The 26,025-nt window shown below is 33.7% G+C and overlaps 1 protein-coding gene across 3 annotated transcripts in view; it reads right to left on the reverse strand.

Annotated features, from left to right (window-relative positions):
* The window catches only part of LOC124537967 (synaptotagmin-10-like), a 137,534-nt gene that overhangs the window by 106,315 nt on the left and 5,194 nt on the right, over positions 1-26,025 (reverse strand). The window contains exon 1 of one of the 3 annotated variants that reach the window (XM_047114966.1): positions 21,191-21,322. The exons of the other annotated variants lie outside the window; for them this stretch is intronic. The gene's annotated coding sequence lies outside the window, so the exon portion shown is untranslated. Of the gene's footprint in view, positions 1-21,190; positions 21,323-26,025 lie in introns of those variants that run through there. 3 annotated transcript variants of the gene reach the window in all.

A 26,025-nucleotide genomic window follows, 5' to 3' on the forward strand; every position in this document is an offset into this window, starting at 1 on the left:
GTGAATGCATCCTGAGTTCTATCAGTTGGTCAGATACAATACAAATTAAATACATGACATGACCTTGAAACAAAACAAATTGATTTTTTTTTCTTATTAATTAAATTTAGAACAAAATTATTACTTTTTGTTGGCATAATTTTTTTATGATAGTTCTCTTTAGTAGAACAAATGAATGATGTCATTAATAGGCTATTCGACTGGATTTTAAAACCCATTTTATATTATTTAGTAGAAGTTAAGGAACCCAGTAAAAGTTGTCTTTTTTATTTCTAGTACATATTTGTCGAAAAATATCACATTAAAAATTCTATATTTAAATAGCGCGCAAAAACGCTACTTGGACAATATGGCGCTGCAATGTGATCACTTTCCTGTATTTTAATCTGTGGTACATACAGTAGAAAAGCAAGGTTTACAAGAAAGTGACATCATCATTAGCCCCGCCAATTAGGATCGTTTTGTGTCACGTGACAAACGTTTGAAAAAGGGCATTTTTATTTATGGATTTTTGAATAAATTAAGTATTATTTTCAACTTTCATTAGTAAATAACTATTTTTTAACTTAAAATATACACTGATCACAATAATTCACAATTTATTTTTCGCATTGTCAAATAGCCTATTTTATCATCGGTCCAGAATGATATCCTCGATACGATCTTAACTTGTTAGGATTTATACTCTCAGAAGTTGGATACGGCGAACTAAGGGTTATCATAATCACATCGCTTGTCAATTAATCAAATATTAATACAATTTGATGACTCCCGAATGAAACGGTAAATGTCTATTAAAACATTCAAATCAACGGAACATTTCATTAACTCCGACTGTCTACTAAGATGAGATCATCAAATATTTCCAAAAAATTCTAACCAAGGATAAAAAAGGCTAAATGAAATATCTGACAGAGAGCTACAGAGGATTGTATGATATCTTCGTCATTAAAACGCTTTGGAAAGAAAATTATAGTCCTATAAATGCTGAATTTACATAAAGAAGACATTACAATTTTAATTATGCAAAATGTCACAAAAGATACATCTAACATGAAATGTTACATGATACATTTTTATTCTCAATTTAAAAATGAAAAGATATTCGTACATTATACACATTACAAACACGTAGTTTATTTCGCAATACACATGAAAATGCTTTTGTCTAAATCTGCTATGTGCGGATAAATTAACAGGAAATTCGTCTCGTAATTAGATTATCGGAATTGGACCTAACATCACATTCCCGGAAGAACAAAGGGATACAATAAAGCGAGCGCGTTCAACTCAGTGCAGTAAATACCACCTCTAAATGTGTTGTCTGCAAAATGTGGTGACTGCTGGGCTATATTCCAACAAGCTATTCCAATGCTTGCTGTGGTTCGAACCACTCGACTTTGCATCATATGTTCATTTATATGTATATATGTTGCAACCGTAAAGAAATATTAACATAAATATTATATGCAATATAAATATAAATAGTAGTAGGAATTATCTGTAGTAAATACTTAAAAAGAAAAAGCTTCAATATATGTAAAAAAGTACGATACATTCATAGTTGCCACACCATTCATCCGATTGTGATGAAACTTCGGTTTCCTATTCTTAATAAAATATTTTCTTTAAGATATAAGGGGAATCAACATCATCCATAGACTCCTTACACTGCCAATGTACCTCCATTGGAAACTAAGATGTGATGTCTCCTGTACACTCACTCACTCACCCTTCAAACCAGAAGACCACAAAACTGGCTACTACTGTTTGTCATTCGGAGTGGATGGTAGCTATCCAGACAGAAAGACAGAACAAAGCCTTACCACCAAGAAAAAATATTAATTATTTGTATAGAAGTGTTCAAATTAAATGTTTCATATATATTCTTATTCTAACCGTACGAAGCTAGAGTTAGCTAGTTATATACAATCAACTTTTCAAATTCAACGATAGAATATAAAAGTAAATTGAAGCTCAAAGGATCTTTTCAATGCTTGTATCCAGCCTACGATGTTCTATTGTTAAACGAAGAAAGTCAGATTTTTTTTTATTCAGAGAATTTTATAACCGGAGTTAAATATATAGCAATTGTCATTGTTAACGGGAAAGAAATATCCGTCGAATCTTACAATATAACAATTTGAAACGGTGCGTCGAATTTAAGATTAATATCTTCGCGATATCAGCGTCGACAATTTTTGATACAAAAGTTTTTTCGTTTTATATAATGAGCCATCGTTAGCTCTTTCTAAAGTTTTTTTTTTGGCGTTATGAAAAAATAATGAAAGTGAATTTTTATGATGCGCGCGCAGGGTGACTTGAAAACTAAATGAAGTTGCGCATTAAACAGCCAATTAAGTGTCATGTTGCTCAAAATGGGCAACTTCACACTGAATCTTATATTACATGTTTATTTTATGATAAATTTAAATTAAGAATGTTTACATTTATGAGTGAGTATTATAGTGGGGATTAAATTACTATTTTTATATTATAATCCACTGAAATGTTACATGGGCTTTTGTTTATGAAACATGCAGCCCCTCTCCTCTCAATACAGTTTGTGAAACATATTTTGTAACAAATGATCATAATTTCTTTTTCAGTTTGGCTCTCAAATTTTTAAAATTTCATTGGACTATTAATGAGTACCAAGATTATTATGTTTTTATAATAATTCATTATTTGTATAACATTATGTAATAAATAATAATAAAACAAATCGCGAATATAAAAATAAAATAAAAAGGTACGTATAGAAAGTAATTTATTCTTGCAAAAAAGTTGTCACTTGGCGATAAACCTTTTATTGACAAACTGTTACTTCTGTACAGAACAACGGATGTCCATTTGATGCGTATTTAAACGATTATGCTTTAAATCAAAAAATATATAATTCGAAATAATTCCATTATTATTAAAATTGACGTAATCATTTGATTAGCCATCAAACACAAGTATCAAATCGCGACATTTATTATTAATAATAAGAATTTAAATCTATATCAAATTAATTTGGGTAGTGTCTTATTATTGAGGTTAATTACAAAATATTAAAATATATGTCGCAGAATCAAGAGGCATAATTATTGGAATCACTATTGATTAACGTTAATTTAGAATAACGCCACCTATGGTCGTTTGTTGGAAACGTCAAGCGGTGTGCTTGGGTGGGGTCGGTACAGGTGTGGTAAGTTTAACAGCGATGAGCGGACATTCAGTTTTGACAGGAAACGAATTGAGACTTCACTTGAGAATTAGACACGAAGGCGAGAGGTCGTGCTACCCGCCTGTACCGAACCTATCGCGTTTCCATAGTTCATTCATTTCGATAATTCAGATTTGAGATTTTGTTAATCTGTTATGTGAGTGAATAGTAAACGATTACAATTATTAGTGTTGAGACAATTATTTCTAATTACCTACAATGTCGAATATAGATTCTGATGACGAGGTACCTCAAATAAGTGAATTACCCTCGTTATCAGAAGTGGGATGCAACTCAAATGCCCCACGTGTTTTAAGTGACAGTGTTAACCAAGAAAAATGTGAACAAAGTGAGCATGTGTTTGGTAGTGACACTGAGACGGAAAAATGGCGTTTTCTATTGGAGCAGCAAAACAAAAACTTTATGGCTATTGTGCAAGCAATGAAAACCCCTTCGCAATTGTGGATATTCGCCTACCTGATTTTGAACCTGAAAAACGGAATGTTGACCCGCGTGCCTGGCTGGCAACAGCGGACATGTGTGTGATCGATCCTAATAGTCATGGTGCATCGTTGATGATTGCCTTGAGCCGGGCACTCAAGGGAGAAGCTTCATCATGGCTGTCGTCAATATCTTACCCTGGGATGAAATGGAGTGATTTTAAAGAACTGTTTATAGCTAGATATGATTGTCCAGAGACTACCGCTTCCTTTTTAATCAATATGCGCGAAAATAAGCCTAAGGAAAACGAGTGCTTGGCCGCATATGCAGCTACCCTGATGACAACTATCATGTCAAAATGGAGCGGCCTTACGACGGAGCAGATTGCTGTTGCAACAGTGCTAGCTCATATCGCGAAGAACGATACACGAGTCCAGCGATTGTCCTTCACCACTGACGTCAAAACCCGCAATGATCTACACCGAGAGCTGAAGGCTATTTCGTTTCTGAAGAGAGGCGCAGCACCTTGTGGCGATGAACGTGAAGGTCCCGACGCAAAGAGGTACCGCCCGAATTGGCCTAACACTGGGCCTAAATGCTTCAACTGTGGGAAACCAGGACACAGACTGGCGCAATGTCGCCTGAGAAGAGACCTAAGGACACCTGAACAACAATCGAGATCGACGGCATCTGGCAGCGGACAGAGTAACCAGGCACCAGGGAAAGCAGACTGGATAACTTGCTTCAATTGTCGTGAACGAGGACACTATGCGTCAAACTGTCCAAAGAGGGACGGCAAGCAGCAATTCAGCAGCACGGCGGTTGATACCGCTAGAGAGAAGCGAGTCGATGTGTGTCTCGTGGACGCGCCTGCTGGATCCTTATGGCATTCTGGTGAGCGATTTGATTTCTATTATGACTCTGGTGCGGAATGTTCACTTGTTAAAGAAATTGTATCCTGTAAATTTAGTGGTAGACGAATTTATGAAAATGTGACATTGACTGGTATTGGACAGACTTCTGTAAGGTCGACTGTACAAATATTGACTACTGTTGAGATCGATGGAACTATTTTTGAAATTCTTTTCCACGTTTTACCTGACAGTTATCTGCGACATGAAATCATGATTGGACGTGAAGTTTTATCAATTGGTCTAGTGGTTCATATGTCATCAGATAAGATAAGATTTGAGAAAATACGGACAGTTCAGACATGTGACGTGATTGTTAACCGTGAGTTTGACTTTGATACGATAGACACTGACATACCCCCTGAAAGAAAAACCGAACTATTGGCTATTTTGCTATCTTTCAAAAATATTTTTATTTCCGGTGTACCTACATCCCCTGCAGATACTGAACCCATGCAAATACGCCTTATAGATCCTCATAAGACTGTTAATCGACGTCCCTATAGATTGAGCCCTGAGGAACGACAGGTTGTACGAAGTAAAATTGATGAGTTGCTTAAGGCCAATATAATTCGCTGTAGTTCATCACCGTTTGCGAGTCCTATTCTTCTCGTTAAAAAAAAGGATGGTACAGATAGAATGTGTGTGGACTACCGCGAATTAAATGATAATACAGTACCTGACCGATTTCCGTTACCGCTTATTTCTGACCAAATAGCAAGGTTGCATAGAGGCCATTTCTTTACGATTCTAGATTTAGCGTCAGGATTTCACCAAATCCGCATTTCAACTGAATCTATAGAGCGAACAGCTTTTGTGACGCCCGACGGGCAATTTGAGTATCTGACCATGCCGTTTGGGCTTCGAAACGCCCCCTCAGTTTTCCAACGAGCTCTTATTCATGCACTTGGGGATTTGGTGAATACTTACGTTGTAGTCTATATGGATGACGTGCTCATCGTTGCAGAAAATGCTGACGAGGCGCTTGACCGACTTCGAATAGTGCTTGGAGTTCTTTCAAAAAAATGTTCTTATTCAGGTAAATGCCGGTAAGTCACATGCGATTGCTTATTTTAGCAAACGTACAACTGCTGCAGAGTCCAAATATCACTCGTACGAGTTAGACTCTCGCCGTTGTCAACGCAGTAAAACATTTTCGCCATTATCTGCATGGACGCAAATTCGACGTGGTGACTGATTGCAGTTCATTGCAGTCTACCCGTAAGAAAACAGACTTAACGCCACGTGTTCACAGATGGTGGGCCTTCTTGCAGTCCTTCGACTTTGACATTGTTCATCGTAGCGGCAAGCGAATGTCTCACGCAGATTTCTTTTCAAGAAATCCATTGCCGGACGACGGAAAGAACCCTATTATCGAGAAGGTAAGCTGTAAACAAATCAATTTAGCTGAATTGAATGACAACTGGTTGATTGCAGAACAGCATAAGGATGGTGAGCTCTCAAAACTCATATCTGACTTGAAGGATGGAAAACTTCCCCATGACCTGGCTAAGACCTACGAGTTTCGGTCCAGTGTTCTGCATCGGAAAATCCAGAGACGTGGTAAAACTCTTTGCCTGCCAATAATACCTAGGATGTTCCGGTGGTCCATCGTCAACAATGTACATGAAGGGTTGCTGCATTTGGGATGGGAGAAGACTTTGGAAAAGGTTTACGAGCTTTATTGGTTCGACAAAATGACGAGGTTTGTACGAAAGTTCGTAGACAGCTGTGCTACGTGCAAAATTTCTAAGTCACACTCTGGAAAAGTACAGGTAGAAATGCATCCCATTCCTAAGGTAGCTATACCCTGGCACACTATACATATTGACGCTACGGGAAAACTAAGTGGCAAAAATGACCGGAAGGAATATGTGTTCGTGCATATAGATGCCTTCACCAAGTACGTATTACTTCACCATACACTTAATATTGATACTGCTAATAGTATCAAGGCTTTAAGATCTAGTGTTTCACTATTTGGTGCGCCCAGCCGTGTAATTGCTGACCAAGGTAGGTGCTTCGCCAGTAAAGACTTCAAGGACTATTGCGAGTCTGTTAATATTAAGCTTCACCTAATAGCGACAGGTAGTTCAAGGGCTAACGGCCAGGTGGAGCGCGTCATGAGTACATTGAAAAACATGCTTACTGCAATAGAAACCAGTAGTCGCTCGTGGCAGGATGCTTTGCCCGACGTCCAGCTGGCTCTCAACTGCACGATTAATCGAGTCACGCAGGCTAGCCAATGGGCTAGCCTGCGTGATTCTCCTTTTCTAATGAGAACTTCTCATCGGGAAGGTTGCGAGGCCCTTAGATATCTTATCTGTAGCTGACGACGACCCCGAAGTCGACATTGAACAAATAAGATTACAGGCTGTGGAGAATATGGAGAAGGGCTCAGCTTATGATAAGGTACGTTTTGACTCTACTAAGGCTAAAATAAAGCCATTTACGACTGGGGACTTTGTACTACTACAGAACGAAGAACGAAATCAGACAAAGCTTGACCCTAAGTACAAAGGGCCTTTCAAAATTATAGAGGTACTAGAAGGAGACCGGTACGTACTAAAAGCTCTCAATTCCAACCGGACATACAAGTATGCGCACGACCGTCTTCGAAAAATGCCCGACAGCGACAATTTTGACAATGACTTTGATACCGACTCTGACCATGACTTGAGCACAACTGACGAGACAAGACCGACTGACGATAATGGTGTTAGAACTTAGATGAGGGAATAGAAGATTCAAATTTAGTATGCAAGTGTCTCAGATTGCTTACATTCCAATGCTGTTCGTAACTGCAAGTCTAAATGTTAACTTAAGGTTGGTGGCCAACGTCAGCATGGCAATGTGAGTAATCGCTAAAGGTGCTAAATGCAAGCAATGCGATGTATTGAGGTCGGGTACCGGATGGAGGTCCCGTTGGGTTGCCGGATAGAGGCAATGTGATTTGTTAAGATCGGGTACCGGATGGAGGTCCCATTAGATTGCCGGATGGAGGCATTGTGATGTGTTAAGATCGGGTACCGGATGGAGGTCCCGTTGGGTTGCCGGACGGAGGCAATGTGTTGTGATTAGGCTGGGTACCGAACAGAGCATTGCATACTGAATTTGGTCGGAATATATCATGATTTAGTTTTCAAATTGATGTTTATTAGAAAGCGATGATTTCAATGTAAAGATTTCCTTAAATAAGATTTGACGAGAATATGTGAATCAGAATAAAGTTGTGTTGTTTGAATAGTGTAAATTTATTTCCTTACATCCTTGTCAGGAAGGCCGAACGAAGGACGTTTTACTTTTCAAAATTTATTGTTTTAGATGCTTCACACGCGGACGTGTGAAATGTCAAGATGGCCGTGTCGCAGAATCAAGAGGCATAATTATTGGAATCACTATTGATTAACGTTAATTTAGAATAACGCCACCTATGGTCGTTTGTTGGAAACGTCAAGCGGTGTGCTTGGGTGGGGTCGGTACAGGTGTGGTAAGTTTAACAGCGATGAGCGGACATTCAGTTTTGACAGGAAACGAATTGAGACTTCACTTGAGAATTAGACACGAAGGCGAGAGGTCGTGCTACCCGCCTGTACCGAACCTATCGCGTTTCCATAGTTCATTCATTTCGATAATTCAGATTTGAGATTTTGTTAATCTGTTATGTGAGTGAATAGTAAACGATTACAATTATTAGTGTTGAGACAATTATTTCTAATTACCTACAATGTCGAATATAGATTCTGATGACGAGGTACCTCAAATAAGTGAATTACCCTCGTTATATATAATAAACTGTTTATTGTGAGAGAATATTAAAACACCGTACGTATCCCACTGCTGGGATAAGTTATAACGTTTTGCCAGAGTTTTTCTTATCATATTCCTAGGAGACAGGAAGGCAATTGGCCCACAGGTGATAAATGGTCACCACCATACTCAATGCGTCACAACCTAAGGAAATAAGATGTCCCTTGTGCCTGTGATTATTAAATTAGAACGCAGCGATAAGTATTTTTCTTTTGTGGTAGAATATCTGAACGATCTTTTAAGGCAGGCTTTCACAAAGATCGTGCAGCAAATAAATAAAGTCGAATTTGTAACCACAATCTTCGCTTCAAATTTACCGACTGTTAGTCTCTTTATTAATAATTGCGATAAAATAATTTATTTTTCTCCGTAATTAAACCAAGTGATTTATTTGTTACATCGTTATTACTTTATTTCATTTTATTACATGGTAATTATTCAACGTATTTCGATGTAAATACATTTTGCATAACAGCGAATGGAATTTTTATTTCCGGACGGAATGTCAAGTGAATTTTAACACGAAACATTTTCGTTATTCATTTTTTTATTTATGATTCTTTATACTATATTAATTACAAGCTATTTTTTATATCAAGGACATAGCGTTATTGGTCAAGTCGAGTCTTATTGGCTATTATAAATAAAAGGAAATGGAACGCGCCAAATATCATAGTGAAGGAACAAAAAGGAATACAAATTTTGGGTTAGTGTGTATAAAATTGTTAGTAAAAGTTTTTTTAACGTATTAACAAACTTAGGTTAAGCATAAACACGGACACCATTATGACATGTACATGTTTTATGGAAAACGAGTAACTACTGAGTTTCTTGTCTGCTATTCTCTATGGAATCTTTATACAAAAGCTGTACCACCTTAGTATTAAAATTAAACTTTTTTTTAAATCTCATTTCAAGAACTGAGTCAATAAGATGACTATGTTCTCGTAGGGCTACCGTATATAATAAAAATAAAACTATGACTATCTTAAAATTAATTAATTTTACGATCCAAGTAATTGCGCACTATCTAATACATCCTCTTTGCTGCGGCGTATGTTGGATTTGTAAATAAATTAACCTAGTAAAACAACAATGCAACTGTTCATACGAGGTTACTTAAATAAAATAAATTGTTAAGGAATCAAATGAAAGCAATAAAGTTTTTAAATTGTAGAATTTAACATCAAACTAGCAGACCCGGTCACGCGTCGATGTGGTTAGGTTACACGACGAATTATAATATATTGTAATGTTTGGCCAAAATCCACTGAAATACTCAATAATGGTACAAATTTTATGTCAAAATATTCCGCGATTTTGGCGTTCAAATAAACCTTTTGATACAAATCATCTTAACCAACGACGAGTTCAAATCATGCAAGCACCATTACATTTTCATCGGCTTAATTTGTGTTTATAATTCATTTCGAGCGCGGCGGTGGAAGGAAACATCGCAAGGAAACCTGCATTTGTCTAATTCATTGGAGCAGCGTGGTGAAGTAAGCTCTAACCTTCTCCTCAAAAGGCGAGGAGGCCTTAGCCCACTAGTGGTGACTTACAGGCTGTTACTGTAACCATTGACCGACATCGAATCCATAACCACATACCATCCCTTAATTAGTAATTATTTTTTTTAATGAAACAATGATAACTGCATAGAGAGTTTTGATTAATGATACCTGAAAAGTAAATCAATATTGTAACAATTGCTCAGTAAAAACAAAAGAATGTATTGAAATAACTTCCAATGCAAACATCTACTGCAATCAAATGAAACTCATAAATCATTAGATAATCCATTTCTTTGTTTACATTTTGACTTTAATATTACCTAGGATAAATAGTGAAGTGAAATAAAGGGTAACTACATAAATGTCACCAATGAATTATTTATTGCCTTACCCCTATGCCCTATATGTTTCAAATGAAATCAAAAGCGTGTTATACAAGTAAATTTTAAAATAAGTCATTGTAAAACGTAATGATGTTAGTATCCAAAATCATTATTTTAACCAGCGTTGCGGTTAAATCCGAACTTAAATAAATTTGATATATTTTAGGAAACTGATAAATTTATTAATACTCAACAAGAATGCTACGGTGTACCTACTTTAATACGGGGTAACTGTGACAATGTACCGCACAGAAGAAAAAATATCGATCATATAAGATCGAGTTTTAGTTTCCTAACGTTACGGGGTCTGATAAGCCCCGAACCAATGTTATGATAATTTTCACGCGAGGTCTAAAACGCCCCGTACCGGTGAAATGAAAGAAATAATTTAATTGTAAAAAAAACTCAATAAGAGCGCTTTTATTAGTCCCATCAATGTCAAGACACATACACTTTTAAAGATTATTCGAAGATCCACTTCGCAGATTGAAAAAGAACGATATAATTAATTCCATTAACTCAATTATTGTTAATAAGATAAGATTTAAAATATTCATCATTTTTCTTAAAAGATATTAGATATTCTAAACTTGATTGAATGAGTGTAGGCGAGTGACTAAATAAGTGACTAATTAGTGGTAGGACTTTATGCAAACGTGTATGGGTAGGTCTCATCATATGGATATATGCTGTCTAGCGGTAGGATTACTGCTAGATAGCAATACTTAATTGTGTTCCCCGTGAAACTCACTGCCTGAGTTTGTTTAACTACTGGCAAAAGGGACACAACATGTGAGCCCCTAAGGTTGGTTGCGCATTGGCTACGTAAGAAATGCTTATCATATCTTTACTATTATTATATGAGTCGAGATGGCCCAGTGGTTAGAACACGTGCATCTTAACCGATGATTGCGGGTTCAAACCCAGTCAAGCACCGCTGATTCATGTGCTTAATTTGTCTTTATAATTCATCTTGTACTCGGCGGTGAAGGAAAACATCGTGAGGAAACCTGCATGTGACAAATTTAATAGAAATTCTGCCACATGTGTATTCCGCCAACCCGCATTGAAACAGCTTGGTGGAATATGTTCCAAACCTTCTCCTCTAAGGGAGAGGAGGCTTTTAACCCAGCAGTGGGAATTTACAGGCTGTTGTTGTTATCAGGGCAACAGTTTTTATGTATGGATCTCTGTTACACTTTCACGCAAAATCTGCTGAATGAGTTTTGATAAAACTTTACATTAATATAGCTACATATATCAGAATTACACATAGGCTATAATTTATAAGCATATGATGTAAATAATACTTGACAATCTTTAAAACGTGAGAAAAGTCGCGGACAAAAACCAATATTTCATAAATACTTTATTCTATACAGTGTCTAAGGACGGTGATGACTACTTACCGTCAGATATATGCCCTGTTTTATTAAAAAAAACAAACGCAAAAAGATTTTTAAAGATTATTCCTAACGTACTTACATATAGCTGCTCCACGCAATTTTACCTTAAATATCCTATAAATTTCAAGAATTGGATAATTTCAGAAAACAAAACGTTCAAATTAAGAAAAAAATCATATATATTTCTCATAAAGGCTACCACATAAAAACATATTATAGATAAATAGATACGGATAGAGCTTTGGTACAGGCTGTTACGTTACAATTTAATTATATCAAACGTTATGTAATTCGAATTCCTGTAACAGCTTGTTCAAATTATTCAGATCAGAAAAGTCCCGACATTTTGTTTTCGAATTTCAAAACGGAATTTTATAGGACAACTAGCAGAGCCCGCGACTTCGTGCGCATTTGAATTGAAAAAAATTATATAAGCCAGTTCGCAGATTTTACTATAGCTTATAAAGTCTCTATTAGACAGCTTTTGTAATATTAAGTGATTGGTGGGAGGTTCCCGACGTGACGATGGTATAATGGCAAGCGCGAAGGCCACGCATGGTACTGGATAGTATTTGATAATTGCAGCCTGAATAATTATTCTATAATTCTAAAATAAAGTACCCCAAGCTACCCATCACAATCGGTCTAGTCGTTCCAGAGATTAGGCGGAACAAACAAACCGTGTATATAAACATATACATTTAGTAAAAAGCGGTTATATAATATACATTAAAATGTTACAAACAGACACATCAATTTAATTAAATGTATAAATTACGACTAATTGAAATCAACACGAGTGCATCTTACTAGTATACCTATAAACTATACTAATTAATCTAAGTTTTATTTTATCTAGTTAGACCGGAAAATGGGCCGCCTGATGGTAAGTGGTCACCACCGTCCATGGCCAATGGCGCTGTAAAAAACACTAACCATTCCTTACAGCAGCATGATGTTCATTATACCTATAGTAACACTGGCTAACTCAAACTTCAAACCGAAACACACAAAAATACCAAATATTGCTGAATGACAACAGGATATGAATATAATTAAAAAAAACAAAAATCAAATTTGTAGTAAATAAAACTCAAACCACAAACTATGTTTCATCAAAGATACATACAATTTCATTCAGTATAACTCTCATTGGCATTCGTTCATAAAATCCATTCAGCGTGTTTAGTACGCATGCGATCGAGTCGTACGTCATCGCGTGATCTTGACCTGGCGGAGGCATCGTATCCCGCGCAGCCTGACCTTGTACCGCTTCCAGAACATTCTACATCGGGAACAATAAAGGAGGCTTTCCCTTATTGATTGCAAAGTACTTTGATGTTTCTATGTAAAGGGAATGTTTGAAAACTAATTATTTTCGTATTTTTGACTTTTCAATGCCTTCTCTGTATTGTTTCGCAAAAGGTACTTTTTGTTCCTTAAAATCTTACGTTTCTAAATTTCAGTATTAAATTTTTATATTATTGAAATACTATATACGTTTAATGATGCTATGATTTATTTGAAATGTTCAACTTTTTCTGTGCGCGTTTTTACTATAAAATAGTTAAATCAATGAGTTGAAAGTCATCAAGTAAAACAATAAGGCTGGATGATGGAAATGAGGTTTATTTGTATGTTTACGTTTAGCCTACCTTCTATTCATATATATTTTAAATAATGATAATCACCCTGAGCTTAGATGACCCGGTGATCAGAGCACGTGCATCTTAACCGATGATTTCGGGTTCAAACCCAGGCAAGCACCACTATATATATGTGCTTAATTTGTGTTTATAATTCATCCCGTGCTCGTCTGTGAGGAAACCTGCATGTGTCTTATTTCATCGAAATTCCGCCACATGTGCATTCAACCAATCCGCATGGGAACAGCGTGGTGGAATATGTTCCAAACCCTCTCCTTAATGGAAGAGGAGGCCTTAACCTAGCAGTGGTTAATTTACAGGCTGTATTTTACTTTACTACTTTACTATTCAACCTGTAATTGGCTATTTGCCTTTAGATTTGTAAATATCAAGCCAATGATATCTCATTAATTACACCTCGAAGACAAAATGACTTTATAAGGAAAACTAATCGTCTCTTGAATATTTCAACCGGGCATATAAAGTAGAATATGACATTCACACTATCTTTTGTTTAAGTCCAGTGTCGATGAATGCGAATTCGGTCAATCTTATCACTTAATTTCCTCTGTCCAGTTTCATACAGTATGTATGAAACTGGACTTAGTAATTAATATTTTTACTAAAAATATTAAGACATTTTAAAAGCATTAATATCATAATAAGAATTATACCAGGACCGCGCGTCTGGGACAACCCAGACAGAATACATTTTATAACGGCTCGGCTACACCTGTGACACTATGCAAGATAAATACAAGAAGACATTGTTTAGCCGTGGGCGTGGTCTTGCATATCATTTCTCTTTGACTTATGTTTTAAGTCAATAAGCACTTTGTCGTTTACACTTTGATTGGTCATTCTAGTATGCGTAATCCTCTAAGGTACTGATTTGTGTAAAGAACTAGCTACCGGCCCCGTTTCAGCACAGCTGAATACGGATCTATAACACAAATACAAATATCTCATTGGTTAACTCAGCGCTGAGCATTGAACCAAATATTTCAGCCAATTTGCACAAATACTAAGTAATATATATATAATAATAAACATTTAAATCTTACTCGTGAATCACTTTGAAAAACGTATGAAAAAAATATTTTTAGTATGTTTGAGTTATTGACATAAAACAAGCAGGAAGACTTTATTTCAAACTTGTAGTAAAATGAAAAAAAATATTTGTGTTTAATTTCATAATATGTTGTCCTCTTGAAAATAAATTCTGGAAAAAAATAACATTAAAAAATAAATTTAAAAGTGCAAAGCAACCTTCATCGCAGTTACAAAAATAAATAAATCGCTATGAAATTAAAAATATTCTACACTTATATTTCTTTTGTTAAGATCATATAATAAAAGATACGTCCATTTATCCGAGAAAAAGCAAGATTAGTTAAAGATTAACTTCAAAAGAAAACTTTCGGTATAATCCGTTAAAAGGAATCAGTCATTTCAAAAGTAATTTGTTTCATAATACCTACAACGGATCGCTCATAGCAACAGTTTATAGATATTAATACATTTTTGCTTTTATTTTATGAACACAGTATACACGAAAGTTCAATTGTTTCTTGTGTACATAAGTTTTATTAATAAAACAATCAATTTCTGAAGACACGTGAATATATAAGCAATTTTATTGCAATTTGAATCGATAATATCGCTTGCATGAGTTGCCCTAAATCGTTTCTAAAAATACCAACACAAATCAAAAAACAAAATGATAATGACATTCAAGGATCACCTTAGTTGGATAAAGTCTTATTATCATTGGTTAAGAATGTAGATTGTTTATCAAGACTCAGACAATACTCATGAGTGACCCATGAAGTCATTTCTATCTCAAAACCGAATTTCGATATCTGGAACAAAACAGTCTTGTGAAAAAATCTATAACTACCGTCATTACCAATCGAACTTACTACTGTTTCTAGAAAAGCAACTCCACCAATGATGTTGTTTAAACTGAGGGCATTCTAATACAGAGGGGACGACAAGGACAGTCCCGAGACGGAGACAATACATGATCAATACTAATACTCATTCCGAGCGGGAATCGATCTGTGAACTCACCAGACGACGCTGTGTAAAAAAGGTAAGTGGGAAAATGAGAAGTTTGCTTTTTCTGCAAAGGTTTTGCGTAAATAAAAATCGATTCTACTCAAATCCGAATAGGTATTCGATTAAGTAGCTTTATATTTAATGTAATCCGGTAATATTGTAATTCAAAATTGATGATATGTATTTTGAATTTGGAATTAATTAGTATCAGAATCATTATAATTGGTCGTCTTAAAAAAATCGAGGACAAACAATTACACCGGGAAAAAACGGTATATATTTTCCAAGTCGGCGAGACGGTATTGTTATATTTGAAACTAGTTACTCGGCTAACAACAGCTACAGAGATAGTCTGGCAAAATATATATTGTGTTTTTATTCGTTTATAGAAATATTTTGGTATAGTTATTACATTACAAATCAATTGTTGGAATACAAAGCTCGATTATATCAAATCAAAATAAACTTTGTTCAAGTAGGCTTTTACAAGCACTTTTGAATAGTCATTTTATAATTAAGTGAAGCTACCACCGATTTGGAAAGTAGATTCCACCGAGAAAAACCGGCAAGAAACTCAGTAGTTACTCTTTTTTAACATTTAAAAAATACAAAGTCATCTTAATTAAATACAATTATTTAAATTAATATATCCTGCTTGGAAGTCAACAGGTATTAACTCCACGCTTTTTTATTATATACATATAGAAATATTGTATATACTCTATCACCCAAGTGGAATCGTCAATTTTAATATTACTTATTAAAAATACACAGGCACGAGAGATATAACGTCTTAGTAACCAAGATTATCGATGTAAAGATAAAGAAGCTGAAGAACAGTGAGGAATACTCTACATGATTCGATTAATAATATTAAAAGACATATAACCTTCTTAATCTTGAGGAATATTATACAATTGTCCTTTACATAGAATTCTTATGAAAATGCTACAATAATAAATATCACGCACGCAGACGCGAGAATAAACTAATCAAGAGTAATGCATGACGTCATAATGATTATTTTGCTAACATCACAATTACGATTCCGTAGCAATCGTAATCATATTTAAATTCTAATAAACGATTATATAAAAACAAATCGTTCCATAATACTAATTAAAAAACTTCAAAAGGAACACGTTCCATTATCAAAACAAAATAAACTTCAAGTTTCAAATCACTCAGAAGCGTTATTAATTTAATACTTTGGCGTTTTTTTCTCCTTAAATTATACTTGAGACGTATAGACTTGTTTAGGAGAGAAGTAAATAAATATAAAAGTAGCAATATTAACGGGAAATTCCCTTACACCAGCCACGCCTACGCGCGTCTGCCCGACCCTTGTAGTTTATAATAACAACAAATACAAAATAAAATGTTTTACAAAAAGAATTGAAATGAATAAAATTCTTTGTTGGTCTGTCAATATTATCTGCAATTGTTTTTTTTAAATACTAATAATACAAAGAAAGACATCTAGAAAGTTAAAAACGGTTAACTTAAAAATAAATAACCGTTTTAAAGTTAAGAATTCCGATGATTTCAAAATCAAAATCAAAATCAAAGTATACTTTATTCAAGTGGGCTTTTACAAGCACTTTTGAATCGTCATTTAACAATTAAGTGAAGCTACCACCGGTTCGGAAAGTAGATTCTACCGAGAAGAACCGGCAAGAAACTCAGTAGTTACTCTTTTTCAACATTTAAAAAAATACAGTCATGTTAGTTAATTTTTAAGTTAATACAATTATTAAATTAATATATCCTGCCTGGAAGTCAACAGGTATTAATTCCACGCTTTTTTATCATTTCGAAAATCGAAACGAAAATTTTCGGAAAAAGGATTAGAAAAAGAGGTTTTACATTTTTATTTTTAATTATGTATATAATTTGTTTATATACATAATTAAAAATAAAAATAATATAATAAAAAAATAATAAAAAAATAATAATAATATAATAAAAAAAATACAACATTTAATTTACGCTTAAATAAAGCGTACTTTTTTAATTACCGGCATTCCGGGTAAAAAAAAAAAAAAGAAAAAAAAGGCTCGACTCGTCCTGTTTCACCTGTTATTTATTAAAAACAAATACCATTATAATAAACAGTAAAAGATTTTAGGGAATGTAGTAAACAAATTACAAATGTTTTGTATCTATATAATGATTTTATATAAAGTTTGTGGTCAGCATCCTATGTGTTTTGTACTTGTAGATATATACCTTACATCACAGGCTTAAATCGGGCAGGATCATTGAAGATTCATCTGTTTTTGTATTTATAATTTATCTGACCAGCAATCATCAAATAGTGACGTCATCATGGTCCTATACGTGACTAAAGCAGACACAGGGTTTTAGTGTTCAACTAAATAAAAATTTTTATATTGAAGACTCAAAATTTCTTACGCTCAATTTCCGAAACGGCTAATCCCATCACAACGCGCAATTTTTTTAGTCAATATCATTTATAGCCTTGATAAATAAGACTTGGTTATACATATGCCGACGTTTCTTAAGTTTTGCTTTAGTCTTTAAACATATGAAAATAAGTTTTTCTTGCATGGTTATATAAGTGTGTTTATACTAAACCGTGATGACTGTGGAACAAAGAATGGTCCAAAGGTTTAATATCAAATGAAACAAAACTAGGCGTCCGGAATCCAGCTTCCTAATGAGTCGATGATATAAGAACGATTACAACAACGAACTTCAAGGCTTGTGACGAATCGAAATGGGTTTTAGGGAGCGGCTCGCATCCAGCTGTTTAGATAATTGAAAATAATGAATGATGTTTTTTTTTTAATGATGATGAAATGGTGACATGAGATCATGTAAAATCTGTAAAGTAGAAAAATTAAAATTACGGAATAAACATAAAGTAAATATGAAAATGAAAAAGTTTTACTTTTTTCATATAAAATGTAACCCTTGAAATTATATTTTTCTTAGTTTTCCACTTGGAAATATTCTTTAATTAGGTACACGTGCAACTTAAACTTAAGTTAGTTTTATTTTCTTCAAACTCTTTGAAATGCATTAATTGTATATCAATTCATAATGTAGAATAATTATTTTAGATTAATTAATTTCTATTGAAATAAATAGAAATTAATTATTTTCTACTAATTCATGAATAAATAAACGATTTTAAAGCTAATATATAATTAAATTTAATAATTATCTTTGAGAAAAAAATGGTATATTAGTGTAATAACATAACAATATTTTAGTCAATAACGTAACTTTGTAATTAAAATTAAATATAAAAAAAATCGTTCAATCGTACGTTATCGTAAAACAATCTTTCTAAACTACGAATTGTTATATTTCTTGATAAAAAAAAATATAAACAGACTTTGTACTAAAACAACGAATCAGCCAGCAAATATAAACAAATGTAGTACTTAATAGAAGTAAACAAATGCGTTTAACGAGATAATTTAACGTGGTATGAAAATTGTAAACATAGAATTGAATATAAGGAGGGCAGCCCCTACGCCAGACACACCTACGCTTCTTCGTCTTGGAATATCAAATATCTAAATTATGTTTGTTTAAGTTAGACGATGCTCACGACTTATCCGGTTCCAACAAAAGCCACTTTATATTAAAATAAACAAGCATCGTATTAGAAAAAGAATATTTTGCTACTGTGAAATTAATCCGATTAGTGATATTTAAATAGAAATGTGAATTCGTTTATTAATAAAAAAATACAAAATGTTGATAAATCGACAACAATAATCTCTATCTTCTTTTGTTTTTTCGTGTTTCGTAGATGTTTAACTTCGATTAAACAATTATACCTTCCATACAGTCTTAATAAAACCGTCGTTTATTTATTCTTATTTTTTAATTGTTTTCATATATTATAAAAAAAAAAAATTAAAATATACCTCATAATAACTTGTGAAAAACAAAAGAGATAATCAAATAAAATCTATCGATGTTTTTGAGTTTCTTGATGAAATCACTAACGCACAAAAACAATGACTTTATCATAAATGTGTGTATGACCTCACTTAGTGTAAAACAATCAAATTTTCATGTCAAACGTCTGTAGACGCGCTTTGGGGGTAAAACAAACTCTTTACTTCCTAGTGGGTGCATGGCATGTATACCGAACTTTTTTACTCTAAAATATATGAAATATAAAAACGTATTTATTTTATTAACCAAATAATGTTTTTATTTATTTTAGGTAAATATTTTTCTCTAATTATTTTATCTAATAAACATAAATTTCTATACAACCAAGATTGTTCGATCGCTCTCTATGGTAAAAAATGTATTTTCTTTTTGTGATATTTGAATAAGAACTAACTAAGGTAACATAATATATAATATAATACAGTACGCAGGCTGCCATAACCTTGGAGGGATGATATGTCTCTTAAGCCATTAGCGTGTTCTAACAAATTCAAATTATTTTTTACTTAATATGTTGTAAGAATTCGACGTATTTTAATATGAAAAATTCTTACATATTGTCATTTAGGATATTAAATTTTATTATTAATTTTACCCTTATACAGGGTCATACAATAAATTCTAATTTACTAAGATAATGTAGACGTGAACCATCATATAAATATTAGTATCGTTTTTCATGAATTATTGTGAAACGACAAATTCTGTTATAAGTTATTTTTTTTACGTGAACAATTAGGCCATCTGATAGGAAGATATCACCATTGGCCATTGGAAGATATATCGACCATTCTTTTCATCACCAATGTACCACCAACCTTGGAAATGAAGATGTTGTTGATGTACTTTGTGTCACATTAACAATACAATATTAGAGTCGAGATGGCCCAGTGGTTAAAACGCGTGCATCTTAACCGATGATTGCGGGTTGAAACCCAGGCAAGCACCGCTGATTCATGTGCTTAATTTGTCTTTATAATTCATCTCGTGCTCGGCGGTGAAGGAAAACATCGTGAAGAAACCTGCATGTGACAAATTTCATAGAAATTCTGCCACATGTGTATTCCACCAACCCGCATTGGATCAGCTTGGTGGAATATGTTCCAAACCTTCTCCTCAAAGGGAGAGGAGGCCTTTAGCCCAGCAGTGGGAATTTACAGGCTGTTGTTGTTGTTGTTATTATAGACTAGTTAAAAAAAATTACATATTTAAAAAAATCAGGGATATTGATCGCAAATAATATTTTTTTATCTGTGAGTGAATATTTTATATCGATTTATGTACACGCGCCCTTCAGATAGACTCTGATCCACACCAGTGGACAGTGACAGCGTTGATACGATAGGTTATAGATTTTTACGAGAAACCCTCAGGGGGTATAATTCATCACGTCTTATAACATATTAAGTATCATAAGTGATATTCCATTGTTCATAAAAATTTGTAATTTGAAACTCGAGAACGCTATTTAAATAATTAATAATGACATATGTTGTTGTTATTAATGATAAGTAAGACAAGAATAAATAAATTCTTTGAAATTATTTCATTAAATATATACTTATTTATTATAGCGAATAGGTCACTTTATGATAATCATCACCATCATCAATGGGTCAACAACCTTGGGAACTAAAAGGTTATGAATCTTATATTATATAAATATTTATATGAGAATTTCATTATGATTGTATTTATAAGTAAACGGAAAAAGTATTCGAAATTCGAAACAGCATTTATGAAATTTAACAGATATTTTTCAAACAATTCAATTATCACTTTATCCGATAGCAAAAATGAAAACTTAAAATAAAACTACACGAAAACTGGATTTAAAAAATCAATACTGATAAAATATGAACGCTCACCTACTGACTCACTACAAATCCAATATATCACTTCAGCAGCACGCAAAAACAATTCCACTTCAATTACATCAACGTCAAATCAATTTAAAACCAATGAATGAAAAACTAGACGCGTCCAACGTTGGATACGAGACAATAAAATAAAACGCGATTCCCCGTGAAGGACATCGATTCAGGAAGTCTATATCCGACGGATATGCGCTATCGTATTTTATATAAAAATATAAATCGTTAATAATTACTATAATTCGAATCTGTCTATATTAAGCAATCAGCCTGTTATTGAGATGAATGCGACTACTGGTCAAAGCAACCACATGACCAAGTTTGGTCCAACACGCTGCTCCAATGTTGGAGCATCCACATTTGGCAATTGGATTCTTTTCTTTGCACGAGCAGAAGTATCAACAACAAATTTAACACGATGAATGGTGACCATAGCTTGATCGACCTTGATCCCGTATTCTAGGGTTAAAATGAGTTTTATCATCTCTGTAATTATTATTTATCTATTACATGAAATAAAATTGGAGTGTCTGTTTGTAACATTAAAATAATCGCTTTTTACTCAATGCATATGTGTACAAGGCATATATCAAAATAACATTTTTTACCATTTTGTCTGTCTGTGTTTGTTCCGGCTAATCTCTCAGACGGCTGGACAAATTTTGACGTTACATGCACTGGCAGATAGTACATGTCATAAGAAATGACTTAGGCGACTTTTATTTTAGGATTGTATATAACATAGTAATAAAATCCCCCGCAATGTCCATACACTGTTCAGTACCGCGCACAGCCCTCGAGTATTCTACCACTCCGCTGTCTCCGACGATTTGAAAGATTCATACGAAGTCGCGGGTATAACTAGTGTTAAATAAAATATCGGGCAATTAGGCCACGTGATGCTAATTAGCCTAAGAAATAATAACTTAACTTTAAATCAACAATACGACACCTTAAAAAATAAAATCTTAAGTCCGTTGTGATTGTGCATTCACCCTTCAAACCGGAATATCACAATACTAAGGATTGCTACTTGGATGGAATATGTGGTGAGAACCTATCCAGAAGTATTTGCACAAAGTCTTTTCTAAAATGTGAGTGTGTCTTTTTTTGTTTGTATAAATTTAATTATTACAAACTATTCCATGTTGATCGCATAAATTTCTTGCTCTTTCGTTTTCTAGACTGATGTCCAGTGCAGCTCAAACTTTTCTAACTAAATTTTGAAAACTTTTCTCACTCGGGAGTACACTCAGTATTTTAAATTGTACACGTAAGGTTAGACGGTGAACTTATACGCTTCCATTTCGAAGTATTTTTATTCACTTATATAGTATTTTATACATATTATATATGTATATAATATTAACAACAATCCACCAAACCGAAGAGGAGCTGCATGGTGGATTAACTTTCAAAACCGTTAGCAGAAGGTTTGGTTCAGTATTCACTAGCAAATAACAGTAACAGTACTCAGTATTGTTATGTTCCGGTATGAAGGGTGAGTGAGCCAGTGTAACTACAGGCACAAACATAACATCTTAGTTCCCCAGGTTGGTGGCGCATTGATGATGTGAGGAATTCGATTCGAGATTAGTTACTAGTTTAAGTTCTTCTTTTTGTAGTTTTGTAGTTGAGTATTTGGTCCTTGGATATAATTTCATTATAATAATATAACGATGCTTAATTTCCTTTCTTATTCTTATTGTGCATATAAATAGAAAATCGACGACGATTCGAGACGTTAATATAAAACGGGACAATTTATTGAATACAAAGAGAATCGTTTAAAAGCGATTCATGTATTTATATTTACCCACCCACACATGTATATTTGTACATATATACGAAATGATGTGAATCCCAAAAGAATTAACTTACTCAGACAGGGCTTACCGCTACTGGCGTATAAAATTGTCAATTACTGGAGCATTTTAGGTACGTATGTCCTAATTAATTCGTATCGTTGATAGTCTGAAATCTTTTTAATTAATTATTTAGATTCAAAGAGATTTAATGTATATAATGACGTTATTATTTACAATTTTATCTAGGTATATAACATTTTAGAAGTAATTGAATTTCAAATATAAATTTGAAAGATAAACTATTTCAACAACATTTGTAAAAAGTAAAGTAGTAAAGTAACAGCCTGTAAATTTCCCAATGCTGGGCAAAGTCCTCCTCTCCCATTAAGGAGAGGGCTTGGAACATATTCCACCACGCTGTTCCAATGCGCCGAGCACGAGATTAATTATATTATGTTTTACACATTAAGCACATATATATAGTGGTGCTTGCCTGGGTTTGAACCTGAAATCATCATGGGGCATCTCGGCTCTTAATGCCTCATTGCTTAAATCAAAATACGAGGTAAGAGCGGAGTTATTATTATTTGATTTTTATAAATTTTATGAATATATAATTTAAAGTATATCTAGTTTGTCTTCAGCGGTAAAAACTGTATTCTAAACGAACGGCGTTTGATTTAAATTGCACATATAAAGAAAATACTGTTTTCCATACTATATGTATGTAAACGTAACAGATAGTCACTTGACGAATCATATCCTTAGTTCGGGCAATATAGTCGAGGCATTATAATCTTATTTTGACCGACCTCAAAACCCAAAAAGAAATAAGATTATTTTGTAAAATTGTACCGGTTTAAGTTATGGCCTTGTTTTAATATTCCGAAACTAAAGTATTTTAGATAAACAAATGAAATACAGAAATCTTTCTCTCGATGACTCACGGTTTCACGGATTGTGAGTTGGGTCGAACAAATCTGGCTCCCATTTCTTTGTTACTTTTGAAAATAAAAGAGATTACATTCGTATTATTTATTTTCATAATAGTAAGGCATTTTAACCAATTCAACACTTGATAATAAATGTTATCTACAATCCATAGACAACGGGGCTTTAAGGAACATTGACCATTTCTAATCGACGACGTAACACCAATCTTTGCCTATAATTACACTGACCCACTACCCCTTCAAGATGGAACACAATAATGCTAAGTAGTATATCATTAGAGGTAGGCAAGGCTACACAAAGCCACCAAGTAAAATAAGAGTACAAATCACATCACATCATGGTCATTAATAAAATCTATTCTTACAAGAACTACTCAACCAGAACAGAGCGGAATCACATAAATACGGCAGAACGCTTAGTAACGGGTTTAATGTTCGGTTGTCTGTCGGTCGAGTCTGTTTGTATCGGTCGTGGTATTTACTGTTCTCACAAACATACATACTAATTAACCATCTATGTATTGAAATATTCTTGTAACTGATTAAAGTTATGTAGTGATGGTAATTGTGTTCAATTATAAATATTTAAAGATCTGAAAAGCATAGGTTACTCATTCGTGTTATATTTTTTTTATATATAATTAATCATAGGGTTTGTTAGAATATAGTAATATTCTAAATGTGAAAGTAACTCTGTCTATCTGTCTGTCTGTCGCCTTTTCACGACGAAACCGCTGAAACTAATTTGTTAAAATTTGATATGAAGCAAACTTGAACTGCAAGAAAGAACATAGGCTACTTTATTTGCCTCACACATGACAACCAACACCCTAAAACAAGCGAAGACGAGGGCGAGCGTTTTCATAAAATCATTTGAAATCTTGAAAAGTTGAGCATAGAATATTTATCAGAATATATATATAGCGACGACCTCCGTGGTCGAGTGGTGTGTACACCGGTTTTCATTGGTACGCCACTCTGAGGTCCTGGGTTCGATTCCCAGCCGAGTCAATGTAGATTATCATTTGTTTTCTGTGTTGTCTTGGGTCTGGGTGTTTGTGGTACCGTCGTTACTTCTGATTTTCCATAACACAAGTGCTTTAGCATTTACATTGGGATCAGAGTAATGTATGTGATGTTGTCTCATATTTATTTATTATTATTATTATTGCATTTTACTAACATACAGGCATTAATGACGATTAAAATTTTATTACTAAATAATTTTCTGTATGATAATCATTGTAATTGTTTAATTTTACTAATGTTTATTATTAGCAATTGAGATGGCCAAAGGAAATGTTCTTTATATCAATTAGAGGTTACATTATATATTTGACAAGCCCGTAACCTTGCGGATCAAAATGGCCGTCTCATTTCATATAAAAATCAACCTTGTCTCGACGTCCCGCCGTGAATAATATTCGTGTTTCTTCCGAATAAAGAATATTTTGTTTTATAATTATTTGTCATTCGTATCGTACCTCATTTATTAACATAATATTCATTAAACATCATTAAATATGATTCACACCGAATTTAGTATGTAATTAATACACTAGATATATCAAAAGTGCTCTATAATTATTAGTTTTTATTAATGACGTATTATGAACTAACGGTCATCATTATCGATGTCCACTATAATATAATGTTACGGACGCTCCACCTTTCAATATTATTTAAGTTTTAATCATTTATACAAATAATTTTATCATTGAAAACCGACTACGATGAACGCTACTTTGATGCGCATCCATTATATCTATATAATATATTTTTTAAATATCTGGCTAATACACAACTCACCTTTAATGGTAGTTCTAACAGGATTCCCACAGGAATTCCTTATTGGGAATATTTTTCATCTCTTAAAAAATCACAAATTTGTTATTCCTGATGTTAGAAATATAGACAGCGGTTTTAGGCTTATGTTAATGAGTTAAAAACAGCGCTGAAGCGCTTTAACTTAAAGCGCGTAAACTTGGGATGAATGTTTATATCAAAGTTAATTTTTGTTCAATCCGGTACAATAAAATCAACCTTTTGGCTTATGTTTGTAAGAAGA

The sequence above is a fragment of the Vanessa cardui genome, chromosome 19, assembly GCF_905220365.1.
Source record: "Vanessa cardui chromosome 19, ilVanCard2.1, whole genome shotgun sequence".
In the NCBI taxonomy this organism is placed as follows: Eukaryota; Metazoa; Arthropoda; class Insecta; order Lepidoptera; family Nymphalidae; genus Vanessa; species Vanessa cardui.